Raw genomic sequence first — 13,235 nt, forward strand, 5'->3', positions numbered from 1 at the left:
ATCTATTCTGATGTGAAGGTCATTCTTAAAACAATTTAACCACTGTATAATATATAGGGGTGTGCTTTGGATATTTTAAATAACTTATTATAATCGTCCGATTTATATTTATTCAAACATGGTTTTTACTTATTTCTGCTTTGCGAGGGATAAGTAATTCCTAAAAACAAAATGTATAAAAGAGCTTAAGTACCATTATTGAATGACAAGAGGCATATTGTTTTCTAGTAGCTAGCTAGTGAAAAGACTAGTTTTTTGTTATTAATTTACTACAAAAATATGATACAAGATCATCGGTCGGCAGAAGTAGCTAGATAAATTATTGGCTTAAAGACTGTTTTACCCCTTCCCGAGTCCACGTCTATACGTCACAATCAAGGAACAAACATGAAAATCTTTAATTCCATACTAGGTAAATCTCGTTCGAGGCAACCCTGCATCATGTTCATGAGAAACGCACACATTAAAGCGTAATTTGTTGAACAATGTAGAACCAGCAAGATTATATTGCGCTCAGGGGGTCAGACAATAAAATTAGTACGTGAAACTTGGCAAATTAATAAGTGAGCAAACGCCTAGGTCTTGAGTATCAGAAACGAAATTAGTTACATCGGGTTTTGATTTGGCCTCGAGTGAAAAATCTTCCTTTTGGGGTATAGGTATCAAGAGAATCTCCGGTGTATAAAAAAATGTTCTGCATTTTTTAACATGATTTCTAGTGCTTTAAAAGTAATGTTAAACATTTTGAAATGTTTTTATAATACTACTATAGGTCCGCCCCGGGTTCATCCATGGTACATGTATACGTTTTCTCTCGTTAAAAACCATCCTCGTTCTTCAAGGAATATTATAAAAAAGGAATTTACGAAATCGGTTTAGCTAGAGATTTGCGCTTAGCAACACATTTGGCGATTTATTTTATTATACCTATCGAAAGCAATAGATACTAAGAAGTTGATATTTTTATACTTATTGATTTCTACTGAATGTATAGATTGTTTGCATACATTGCTATTCGTCTCTATTCCGACCGGTCATATTATGTATAACATTTGTTATAGGCTAGTTAGCCTTGTCCACTCAAAACTTCCCCCTATTCTCGTTCACGTAATTCATAATAATAAACAACCATACTAAAAGCACATAACCACAGTCAATGTATGAACATAATTTTATCGATGCGTAACTCAAGTAGAGACCGTTATATATGTATTTCCAAATGATTTCTCATAGGTCCGCCCAATGACTCGGAAAACACTCTCGGATGAAATCTAAGAAATGCTTCCACGGATTGCTAATGCGATTCGCTTTTTAACCGACGTACGAAAAAACAGGAAAGCTCTCTATTCGTTGCATCTGTTTATGCTTGTTGTTGTTTTGTTTGATAACTTTCACATGAATATTTAGACATAGGCATAAAAGCCATACTTTTGCACAATAAAATTTTACAAAAATATTATATTACAACAAGCAATTTCAGGGAACGATAAATTTTATGTTTTAACAGTTATTGATGGCATTTATTGGAATCTTATTATCCTTCTAATGTTTCACTTGATGATATTATATGATTTTTTTTACTGTATAATGTATATTTATCTTAATAAATTTGTATTTTATCATTCACAGACAATCACAAGAAGCCGTTAAGAAGCCAAGTCATATTCGAATGATTCAGATAGTTTTAATTAATTAAAAACTACCCTAAATCTTTATCAAATTTGAACCCATGACAAGCCTTTATTATAAAATAAAAAACACCGAAATTCTCTCTAAAAAGCTCTCCAAAAAGTTGAGATGACATAGAAGAATCAAGTCGAATTTAGATTCTCCTTTTTCGAAATCACTTTAAAACTTTCCCACTTAACGCCGTTAGTACACCGACGCATTCGCGTGCGGCAGCGAAACAACGAAAAATCTGTCAGTACCTAGTATGGCAGGTTTTCGCATATGATATGTCTCACTCTAGCACATAGATAGATGAAATAGTTGCGTCCTTGTCAGTATTGTTTCGCAAGGAACTGCGAAATGGCCATTACACAGACGCATTGCGAAAAAGTTGCGAAAACATTGCTGTTTACTAAGGTTCCGCAGATATTTCGCTAGGCAGTAGTTTCGCATAGATTCGCTGCCGCACGCGAATGCGTCGGTGTACTAACGGCGTAATACTGGATTTAGCTTTTAATATTGAGTTCAATACACGCTTCATTCTTATCTCTGAATATTGGATTTTGTATAAACTGGAATATAACATAAAATTTTACGAACTAAGTAAATGTAGGTACGTAATGATTCTCTTCCGGGATGTTTCTCATATATGTATACAGGGTGTAATCGTTAAGTGTGCACAAGCGATTATTCCGTAACTATTGCAGATATCAAAAAACTTTAAACTGATATCGAAAGTACTTAACCTAATGAGTAAAATGGCCATAATAAATTTTTAAAAATAAAACGAGAACTAACCAAAAACGTTACATTAAACGCTCCCATACAATTTATTTCCCATACATTTTGTATTCATAGTAGATTTTCGAAGTGACGTCCTTATTGTGCAATACAATGAGGAGGTCTATTTACAGTTTCTAAATGAACTTCCCTCCAAATTTGCGAAGTAATTAAAGCAGAAAACCAAAAAAACAAAAAAAAAAGCTAAAATCTTTCATATTAAATGTATAGGTTGATCCAAAAGTAATGATAATTGGGTATTTCCTGTGCACATAAAAATATAATATAAATGTTTTATGCTTGCTCATGTAATCACTAAGTTATCACAAAAAAATTATATCTACAGGCCACGTTTCCAAGTATTAACATTAATTTTAATGTGAACAGTGCGAGCCAGAATGTTTCCCGACGAAAAGAAGAAACAACGATTCGACATTTAGAGGGTGAATTTCTAAATTTTTAATGAGATCAGGATAATTTTTTGTCACGATTTGTGACCATGGGCGTTACCTGGGTTCACCATGTTTATGCTGAAACCAAGAAACAATCAATGGCCTGGATGCGAGCTTCCAAAGTGACGGTGAAGATTTTCAAAGTGAAAATTAGTGGGATAGATTAAAGCCGTAGTTTTTTGGGACGCTGAAGAAATGTGGAATATTTTAAGAAGGTAGCCACTACTACACAGGGCTCTTACTACACAGACCAAATTAAAAGATTGCGGGTAGGTTAGTAAGAAAAAGAGACATGGCAAACTTCGGTCTTGAATGTTGGTTCACCAAGACAACGCACCAGATCACAAAGCGTCAGTTGCGATGGCTGCCAATCAAAAATCGGCATTGAAAATGCTTGAACACCCACCCTGTTTGTAAGATCTAGCTCCTAGTTAATTCTATCTCTTACCTTGGCACAAGAAACACCGTCGATACAAGAAATTTTAAGACGACAGCGAAGTGATGGCCGATTTTGAGGGGTTTTTGTAGATGAAGTCAAAGTTTTTTTTTTCTAAGTTAAGGAAAAAAATATCGAAGTATATTATCTAGTTAGAAGACTATCTAGAGAAATACATAATTATTTTAACTGTAATGTTAACCTTGTTTAATATTGATTATCTTTACTTTTGGATCAACCCATGTACATGGGATATTCATATCTCATACTAAATGTATGGGAGGGTTTAAAGTTAATTTTTTAGATATTTCTCGTATTATTTTTTAAAATTTATTATGGCCATTTTACTCATTAGGTTAAGTACTTTCGATATCAGTTTAAAGTTTTTTGATATCTGTAATAGTTACGGAATAATCGCCTGTGCACACTTAACGATTACACCCTGTATAAATGGAGTAAGGATATTTTAATGTGGTATTGACTCTGGATACATATTATAATATGGCATAATATTGAAATTATGAAATCCCTACTAATATTATAAATGCGAAAGTAACTCTGTCTATCTGTCTGTCTGTTACACTTTCCCGCTAAAACCTCTCAACCGATTTTGATGAAATTTGGCACAGACAATCCTATATATTTTATTGCGAAATATGAACCACGGGCGAAGCCAGGACAGACAGCTAGTATACAATATGATGAGTTTACTAACCTTACATGTAAATTATGTGTATAACAAACGATTGTAATGTTGAATATAAGTAATTTATTAGTTTAATAGTGTATCAATAAACGGACTAGGCTTTTAATTGAACGGCTCATTAAGGCCGTGTACGCGGTCCGTGCGCTGTTTGGCAATTCCAATATTGCAACTACAGATAAGATACTAGGCTAAACTGAGGTACGCACAAGTACGCACGAGAAAGTCCACTCAAAATAAGTGCTGTGATTTCAGAGATTAAATGAAATAATAACAAAACATACTTTTTTAGGTGTGTGCATTATAGTATAAGTTCTATTTATACTATGCCCTGTGCCTATATTTTTCACTTTACATCGATATTTCTTTTCAAATTGTTATTTTATGCCACTAGGTTATACATTTTGTATGCTCAGTGAATGCATAAATAATGTAAAATATCGACAGCATTATAAATTGTTGTACAATGTATTACGCTGAACTTTTCATACAATTTAATATAGCGTCAAAGTTTGTATAGAAATTGACGTCAAAGCTGAATCCATAGTAATCCAGTAAATATATTAAACATGAAATAGAGTTAGAAGTTAGTTGATTTTGTTCGATATTTATTATGCTTATAGAAACAATAACTATTAAAACCTTAATTATAAAAAATGCAATAGTTTACGGATCTTTTAAAACACTTTTGTATTAATTTCGGCTAAATTGTCAACACACAATTTAGAAATAATTGTAATTTGACTATTAGGTACCTATAATTAAAAAATTCCAGGTATAGGTATAGGTAATAAAAAAATATATTTGAAAAAAATATATTTGGCATGAATTTCACCATGTGACAAATAACACAAATAATCTGACATAAAGTATAAGTAAAAAGATGTTGTGAGGTTAAAATTCCCCCTTTAACTAACGTAACGTTGTCTTCAACGCTCAAACTGAAAACCGTCTAGCCATGTTCGCATCATACAACGATGCCTAATAATAAGTTTCTAAAATAACAATAGAACAACAAAAGGTACATTATTGTTCAGTACCTCGTTAGATTCCCGAACTATAGCTAATAACGCCATAAATGGCAGAACAAATTGAAACTAGTTTTTCCGGCTTTTCAGCGCATTCGACGATGTAACTTATAAAATTTGTTCTGCGAGTGATAGAAAAATAACGAGCGCAATTTTTGTCGACAAAATAAAAGCATACAGAGACATTGTATTGTGCTTTGAAAATAAAATATTTTTCAGGATACAATACAAATAATAATAAGTTTTTATTTTCCCCTCTTTACTGTATCTTTATATTGAAGTTAAATATAAGGTATTTATTTCAGAGCATCGTTACGAAATCTTTGTAGCTCTGTCACTGAATGTTCGCTTTATGCAGTCGAGATATGAATGGTTGGTCTTATCGGGAGAGTACCGTTTAGATAACACGGAATATATTATATGCTACCTTTAAAATTTGTATGCGACACTATCTACATACATTGCAGTAAGTATCGACAGTAAGTCGAGTTGATTCTGTGTATAATAGAGTCTTATTTTATTTTATTTTATTTATTTGGTCAACCAACATATTTTGTTTACAGTGATTCTTACAATATAAATATTACATGCATCAAGATATGTTCTTGCCGAAAGTAACAAATAATTAAAGGTTAACACAGCATGCACCAATTAAACAGAGCTATTTCTTAAAAGTACAATACAGACATGTTATTATTATTTTTCTCTTCTTTTCTTTTATTTCTCCCTTTTCAGGGGTTTGTTTGCTAGGGGCGCGGGCTATTTAGCCAAGAGACCCTAGGTAACTTACGGTTTGGTTTAAATATCGGTTACAGTAGTTTCGCTGTCACTAAGAAATTTTCGCACAATACGACAGGTATTTAATATAGCTGCCTTTTGCATAGTAATGTATGTATTTTTTGGTAGATCTAGAAGTTTCAGGCTACGATGTAAATTAGTTGGGATAACTCCAGTACATGACAGAACTATTGGAATAATGTAAACAGTCCTAAGGTTCCAAATTCGGAGGATTTCTTCTTTTAGTTCGGTGTATTTGTGGAGCTTTTCGCTAATTGATTTTTGTATGTTGTGTGTGTTGGGTACAGTGACGTCAATGAGATAAGCAGTTTTTGTGATTTTATTTACGAGGGTTATATCTGGTCTATTAAAATGAATAGTTTTATCGGTAAGAATAGCGCGGTCGAAATAGATTTTAGATGTTGGGCTATCTAATACGGGTTTTGGTTTATAATTGTAATATGGTATGAGCTTTCCTTTATTGAAATTATATTTTACAGCTAACTTTTGATGAAGATAATGAACTACCTGGTTGTGTCGATGTGTGTAATCATTTTGTGCTAAACTAGAGCATGCTCCCGTAATGTGCTGTATGGTTTCGGGCTGTCTCTGGCATTTGCGGCATCTATCTGTTGGTATATTTTCTTTAAGTATGTATTTTTTGTAGTTTCTGGTATTGATGACTTGATCTTGTATTGCTATTGCAAAGCCTTCGGTTTCAGGGAACAAGTAACCTTTTTTCAACCATTCGTTGGACGCTTGTATATCTATGAAGGATTTTTCTAGTTCTTTTAGGTGTCTTCCATGTAATTCTTTTTGTCTCCATGTATCTATTTTCTGTTTTTCTTGTTCTTGTCTAGTTTTAAAATGAATTTCTTTATGTTTTAGGTTAAGCGGAGTAAAGTTGTTGTCTTCTTCAATTGTAGCTGCATGTAATTTGCTTGTTTCAGCTTTTTTATAAAAGAAATTCCGAATGTTTTCTATTTGACTTTGCCATAGTCTATTTAGATCAATTAATCCACGTCCCCCTTTTTCTCTATTAACCGTTAATCTTTCTATGGCAGACTTTGGGTGATGGTAATTATACTTTGATAGGATAGCCCTGGTTTTTATTTCAAGACGTCGAATATCGGTTTTAGTGGAATAATTTAATTATTTAATTATGTAAAAAGCCAAAAATAAAAGCGCATAGTTGTATGAGTTCTACTAGTTGAAGGATATTAGATTAGGTAGGTATATGATTTTTTTATAATTATAGAGGCGATATGGGCTTTTTTCGCCCATGTAAATCAAGCCAGGTCGAGCGTTTAGTGCCTAATAAAACTAAAGCAGCCCTTTATGTGTTGTGTTTGTGTTGTTAAGAGCAACTATGGAGATTTTTGCCGATTTTTCTCCGTAGAGACTGCTTTCCGAATCGGTGGTAAATGTTAAAAATATGTAATGACGTTTCAAAAGTCTTCTAGAAGAAGTCTATTTGAATAAATAAATGTTTGAGTTTGAGTTTGAAGCGTCAATTACAAAAAAACGCATTCAAATATCGCAGCTACAAATAAAATGAGAAAATATCTCTTTCATATTATTAAAAAAGGTTGAATACATATGCTACCAAAGTCTGTTAAATCGCTTTCATATGTTAAAAAGGTTGAATACAGGCTAATATACAGGGTTACTTGTAAAACACCAGCAACCTCGCAGGACAAGATAGCTAACATCATAAGTAACAACATTTGTTCTACGACTTTTGGCATAACGCAATAAATTATTTTTAAATGATTTTTTAAACTTTTATTGTACTCTCCTTACATTTGTAAGTCTATGTTCTATTAATTATCGGATGGACGACGCGACGCCCCCTTCCCCCTCTCGTTCGCTTTTTGTTTACGTAATTTTTGGGAGGCGTAGAGTTTATAATATTCAGACGGAAAATTAAATGAATATTTATTTTTGTATGAAAATAAAATCTAACAAATTATCAAAAGTCGTAGAACAAATGTTGTTACTTATGATGTTAGCTATCTTGTCCTGCGAGGTTGCCGGTGTTTTACAAGTAACCCTGTATATATAGTGACTTCACAACATAGCCGTATTATACCACCGGCTGGCTAACCTTGGCCGCTAAACGTTGAAATTTGCACCAATTTCATAACCCTTATATTACGCCACCAGGGTTAAGAGGTACCAAGAGCTGTTTTTATTTTACAGACCCGCCTTTGTTTCGCGCCACACTGAACTATGATGACTTATAACCTAGTTTTCGAGAGCTTTTCGGTGCCTCTCCGAAATAACTGAAGTACTTGTTAAAGTTTGTGTTTTGGGGTTGGCGTGTGTGATTCGTTTCGGCGGTTAAGAGTTGCTTTGGTAGAAGTCAAGTTCATTGAAAGTTTAATAAAAAAATTCATAATTTAAGATTGCTTTCGCTGTTACCTTGATATAAATCACAATAATGTACAAAGGAACTACATAATATTATATTAAAGTGGTCTACAAAAAAAATGATGACTGTGTTATATGACTAAAGCCTATCCTATTCCTCCTCTCTCTAATAATAACAATGTGTACTGAAGTATAAGTTAAGATCCCCGATATTATGAGAAGTTTCAACTCAAGGCTAATTTAAAAACCGAGCTCAAATTAGTTCATAGCTGCCTTCATTTACCTAGTAGCTTCAATTCTCACACATACATATTATACACACACACGTAAATAAATACAAATTTTGTTTAATACATCGTAAATACATGTAAATACGATCAAATTATCTGACTGTGGTTGTGAAATAACAAAAGGAAGTTTTTGCTTCCTATTTTGAGAACGTTATAATTATCAAAAGTTTAAATTGATTACGAGTCGTATTTAACCTTCATTGTTTGTTTAGGTCCAAATTCGACCACAATGAGCAATTATACAATTTCTGATTAAATTTAACTTTGATACGTATAGTTCAAATACTTTAGTATTTAAAATTTATTCACTTTTAGCTGCGCTTTAGGGCGATAATTCAATTTTGAAATAGATTTTTATACGGAAAATTTTTATTTTCGCCCGATTTCACAGGTTTGTTAATTTAGTAGAGAAATATGGGATTATTTGTTAATTTATTGTATAACATGCTCAGGTATTTCCCAGAGGCAAAGTATCAGAACAAAATAGTGTGTGCTAAACTATGCCAATAAAGAGTATAAGCGAAAAATAATATGTTCTTAAAAAATAATATAACGCCGGTTTATGAATAATTGTGAATTGGTTTGATTAAAATAATAGATTAGGGGCTGATTTTTCAATCCTTGGTTAAAACTTATTCGTCGAATCCATACTAATATTATAAATGCGAAAGTAACTCTGTCTGTCTGTCTGTTACTCAATCTCGCCTAAACTACTGAACAAATTTGCATGAAATTTAGTATGGAGATATTTTGATACCCGAGAAAGGACATAGGCTACCTTTTATTGCGAAATATGTACCACGGGCGAAGCCGGGGCGGATCTCTAGTAATATATAAAACTACCATTAATGTATAAAACTATAATGTATAAAACTACCATTTTAAAAACGTATTCTAATTGCCCGTATTTGACAGTTTATGTGACATTTTAAATTTTAATGATAACGTGTAATACTTTATTGGACGGATAAGTTTTATCCAAGCATTGAAAAATGGGCCCTTAAGAATGGTTTGAAACGTTCTCAATATAAAATTCTTAAACGGCCGTTAAACATGAACAATGAACATTACACATTTATGTACAAAAAAGAAATAAAAAATTCCACATTCAAAAATATTTCACTCAATAAGTCTACATTTTGCGCTAAAAAAGAATCTAAATACTAAAATTGCACATTTAAAAACTCCGTAACCGATACATCAAACCGTCACGCCCGCTGAAGCGAACGTACAAAATAAATTAACACTTTATGATGAATCGGTTTTGTTTTGTGAAAAAAAAGTTCAATTTACATATTGTATTGATAGAAGTTTATTTACGAAAAGTTTTGCAAGATGTACCTACTATTAATATTATAAATGCGAAAGTTTGTGAGGATGTGTGTGTGTTTGTTACTCTTTCACGCAAATACTACTGAACCGATTACAATGAAATTTAGCATACATATAGTAGTCCGGGATACATCGCCCATTTTTGCAAGTGATTACTATCAAGCAAATTTTTCGTGAGTAGCTTTACTTTGATGAGATGCCCAATTATTTCATGTACGAAACTCTCGATTGTGGTAGCTTACAGAGGTAACAAGGATACAAATTTTTGATTTGACGGTTCTCAAATATTTATTACGCAATTTGTAGGACAATATGTCTGTTGAATTATATAAGTATTAAATAAGTGAAAATAAAAAAATCAGCTGGTTAGTAATCATTTATGATGACTTCGTTATCGATACACATTGGAAAGGGGGACTCTTTGATCAAACCATAGATTTTGTAGGACAAATATTTTTTCGAATAAGTTAGATAATTATCTTGAGATTGAACAAAAAAAAACATTCAGTTAGTAATTAATATTTGAGAACCATCAAATCAAAATATTTTATCCTTGTTTCCTCTGGTAGCTACCACAATCGAGAGTTTCGTACATGAAATTATTGGGCATCTCATCAAAATAAAGCTACTCACGAAAAATTAGCTTGATAGTAATCACTTGCAAAAATGGGCGATGTATCCCGGACTATAGAGGGTAACTTGGATTAACACATAGGATAGGTTTTATCCCGGAAATCCCACAGGAACGGGAACTATGCGGGTTTTCCTTTGAAAACGCGGGCGAAGCCGCGGGCGGAAATCTAGTTTTTTATAATATAAAATTAAAGTTTTATACTGAAGTTGCTAATTTATTATTTAAGTTTCTGAATTGGAGAACATTATTTCACAATATTTAATTTGATACATTATCCATTCCATCAGTTGATATTGATCCCGAAAAAAAAACTTCTTCATTAATTATTATTAAATTACTAGCTTTTCACCCGCGGCTTCGCCCGCTTTGTCTAAAACCTAATAAAATATATATATATATATATATATATATATATATATATATATACTAAAACCTCTTGAATCGCTCTATCTATTAAAAAAACTATATCAAAGTCCGTTGCGTAGTAGTTTTAAAGATTTAAGCATACATAGGGACATAGAAAGCGAGTGTTTTATACTATGTAGTGATTATGCTTATTTCATTATATTAGTTTTTCAGAGCGATGATAAATATAACAAAACTAATACTCTTGAATTTTAAAAAAGGTTCAGTATTATTTTGTTAACATGTATTTGTATTTGAATTTGTCCACGTATAGGAAGGACGTCGCAGTGTGGGACGGCCTTCAACGAGATGGACAGACGACCTGATCAAAGTGGCGGGTAGCCGCTGGAGTCAGGCCGCCGGTGATCGGTCGTTATTATTATATCTTTGGGGGAGGCCAATATCCTGCAGTGGACGTCCTGATAGGCTGGAATGATGATGATGATGATTTGTATTTAATACGCAAAGATTTCTTTACTTTCAGCATATATATTTGTCTCTGAATAATTCTTTCTTTCCTAAAATACTGTTACCGATAAAATATAACTTCACTATATATTATCTTTGGACCATTCGCAAGCTTATATACTCATATCTTAAGTTAAGAATAGGAATGTCGTATAATATATTATAGGGGCTTGTTAAGTGACCGAATGAATCAAATGGAACACAGGATAAAATGCCCAATTGTTATAAAAACTATTGTTGTATGGGATTATTTTTATTCTTAGATCTAACACCGAAACTTGGACAAACGTTTTAATGTGAAATGTATGGAATATCTTTTGATGTTAATATTGTTTTGCTTATATGCTTGGCTGGAGGAAAATACTTTACGACTATAAAGCCGTCGCTAGCACAATTTATCTACACTAATGTTATAAAGCTGAAGAGTTTGTTTGTTTGTTTGTTTGAACGCGCTAATCTCAGGAACTACTTACTGGTCTGATTTGAAAAATTATTTCGGTGTTAGATAACCCATTTATCGAGGAAAGCTATTGGCTATAATATATCATTACGAACAGGAGCGGAGCCACGCGGGTGAAACCGCGAAGCGCAGCTAGTGTATGATAACTAAGCACATGCATGCTACACTCTACAGTCTACAGTATTGATATGTTTCTGATGAAAATGAAAATGAGATTGAGAGTGAGAGGGAGAGGGAGAGGGAGAGGGAGTGGGCGAGTGAGAGGGAGAGAGAGAAGGAGAGGGAGAGGGAAAGGGAGAGGGAGAGACAGAGGGAGAGGGAGAGAGAGAGGGAGCGGGCGAGTGAGAGGGAGAGAGAGAAGGAGAGGGAGAGATAGGGAGAGGGAGGGAAAGAGAGAGGGAGAGGGAGAGGGAGATTGCGAGGGAGAGGAGAGGGAGAGTGCGAGGGAGAGAGAGAGGGAGAGGGAGAGAGAGAGGGAGGGAGAGGGAGTGGGAGAGAGAGGGGAGTGCGAGGGAGAGAGAGAGGGAGAGAGAGATGGAGAGGGAGGGAGAGGGAGTGGGAGAGAGAGGGGAGTGCGAGGGAGAGAGAGAGGGAGAGGGAGAGGGAGGGAGAGGGAGAGGGAGAGGGAGTGAGAGGGAGAGAGAGGGAGAGGGAGAGAGGGAAAGAGAGAGGGAGAGGGAGGGAGAGAGGGAGAGGGAGAGTTCGATGGAGAGAGGGAGAGGGAGAGTGCGAGGGAGAGAGAGAGAGGGAGAGTGCGAGGGAGAGAGAGGGGGGAGTGCGAGGGAGAGAGAGAGGGAGAGGGAGAGATAGGGAGAGAGAAAGAGGGAGAGGGAGAGAGGGAGAGGGAGAGAGGGAGAGGGAGAGTGCGAGGGAGAGAGAGAGGGAGATAGAGGGAGAGGGAGAGTGCGAGGGAGAGAGAGAGGGAGAGGGAGAGAGAGGGAGAGGGAGAGAGAGAGAGGGAGAGGGAGCGGGCGAGTGAGAGGGAGAGAGAGGGAGAGAGAGAGTGAGAGGGAGAGAGAGAGTGAGAGAGATATGGGGAGAGGGAGTGAGCGAGAATGAAAATGAAAATGGAAATGGAAATGAAAAGGACATTTTTTCAATGACAGAAAATTGATGGTACCTCCAGTCCTACTCCTAGTACAAATTATTTATTTTTTACAAATTATCACACTTCTTTCATATTATAAAAAAATATTAAATCTTTTTGGCCAATAACATGGCATACAATATAACACCAATAAAGATTTTACACGGCCGTTATCTCGCATTAAGGACGCCAAGGTGACCCTTGTCATGAAAGCACTTCGTCATCAATTTGGGCCCGTCATTTGTCTTGTCCATCGTCTAACAATTTATAAGAGATGTAGGTTACATACATGCTTGCGGGATAGCCTTCTTTGTATGCTGTTTTATGAGGTATTTTGAAGAT

The sequence above is a fragment of the Colias eurytheme genome, chromosome 19 (genome assembly GCF_061535395.1).
Source record: "Colias eurytheme isolate Ceu_HAF_F1 chromosome 19, ilColEury1 Martin Lab GWU primary, whole genome shotgun sequence".
Taxonomy (NCBI): domain Eukaryota; kingdom Metazoa; phylum Arthropoda; class Insecta; order Lepidoptera; family Pieridae; genus Colias; species Colias eurytheme.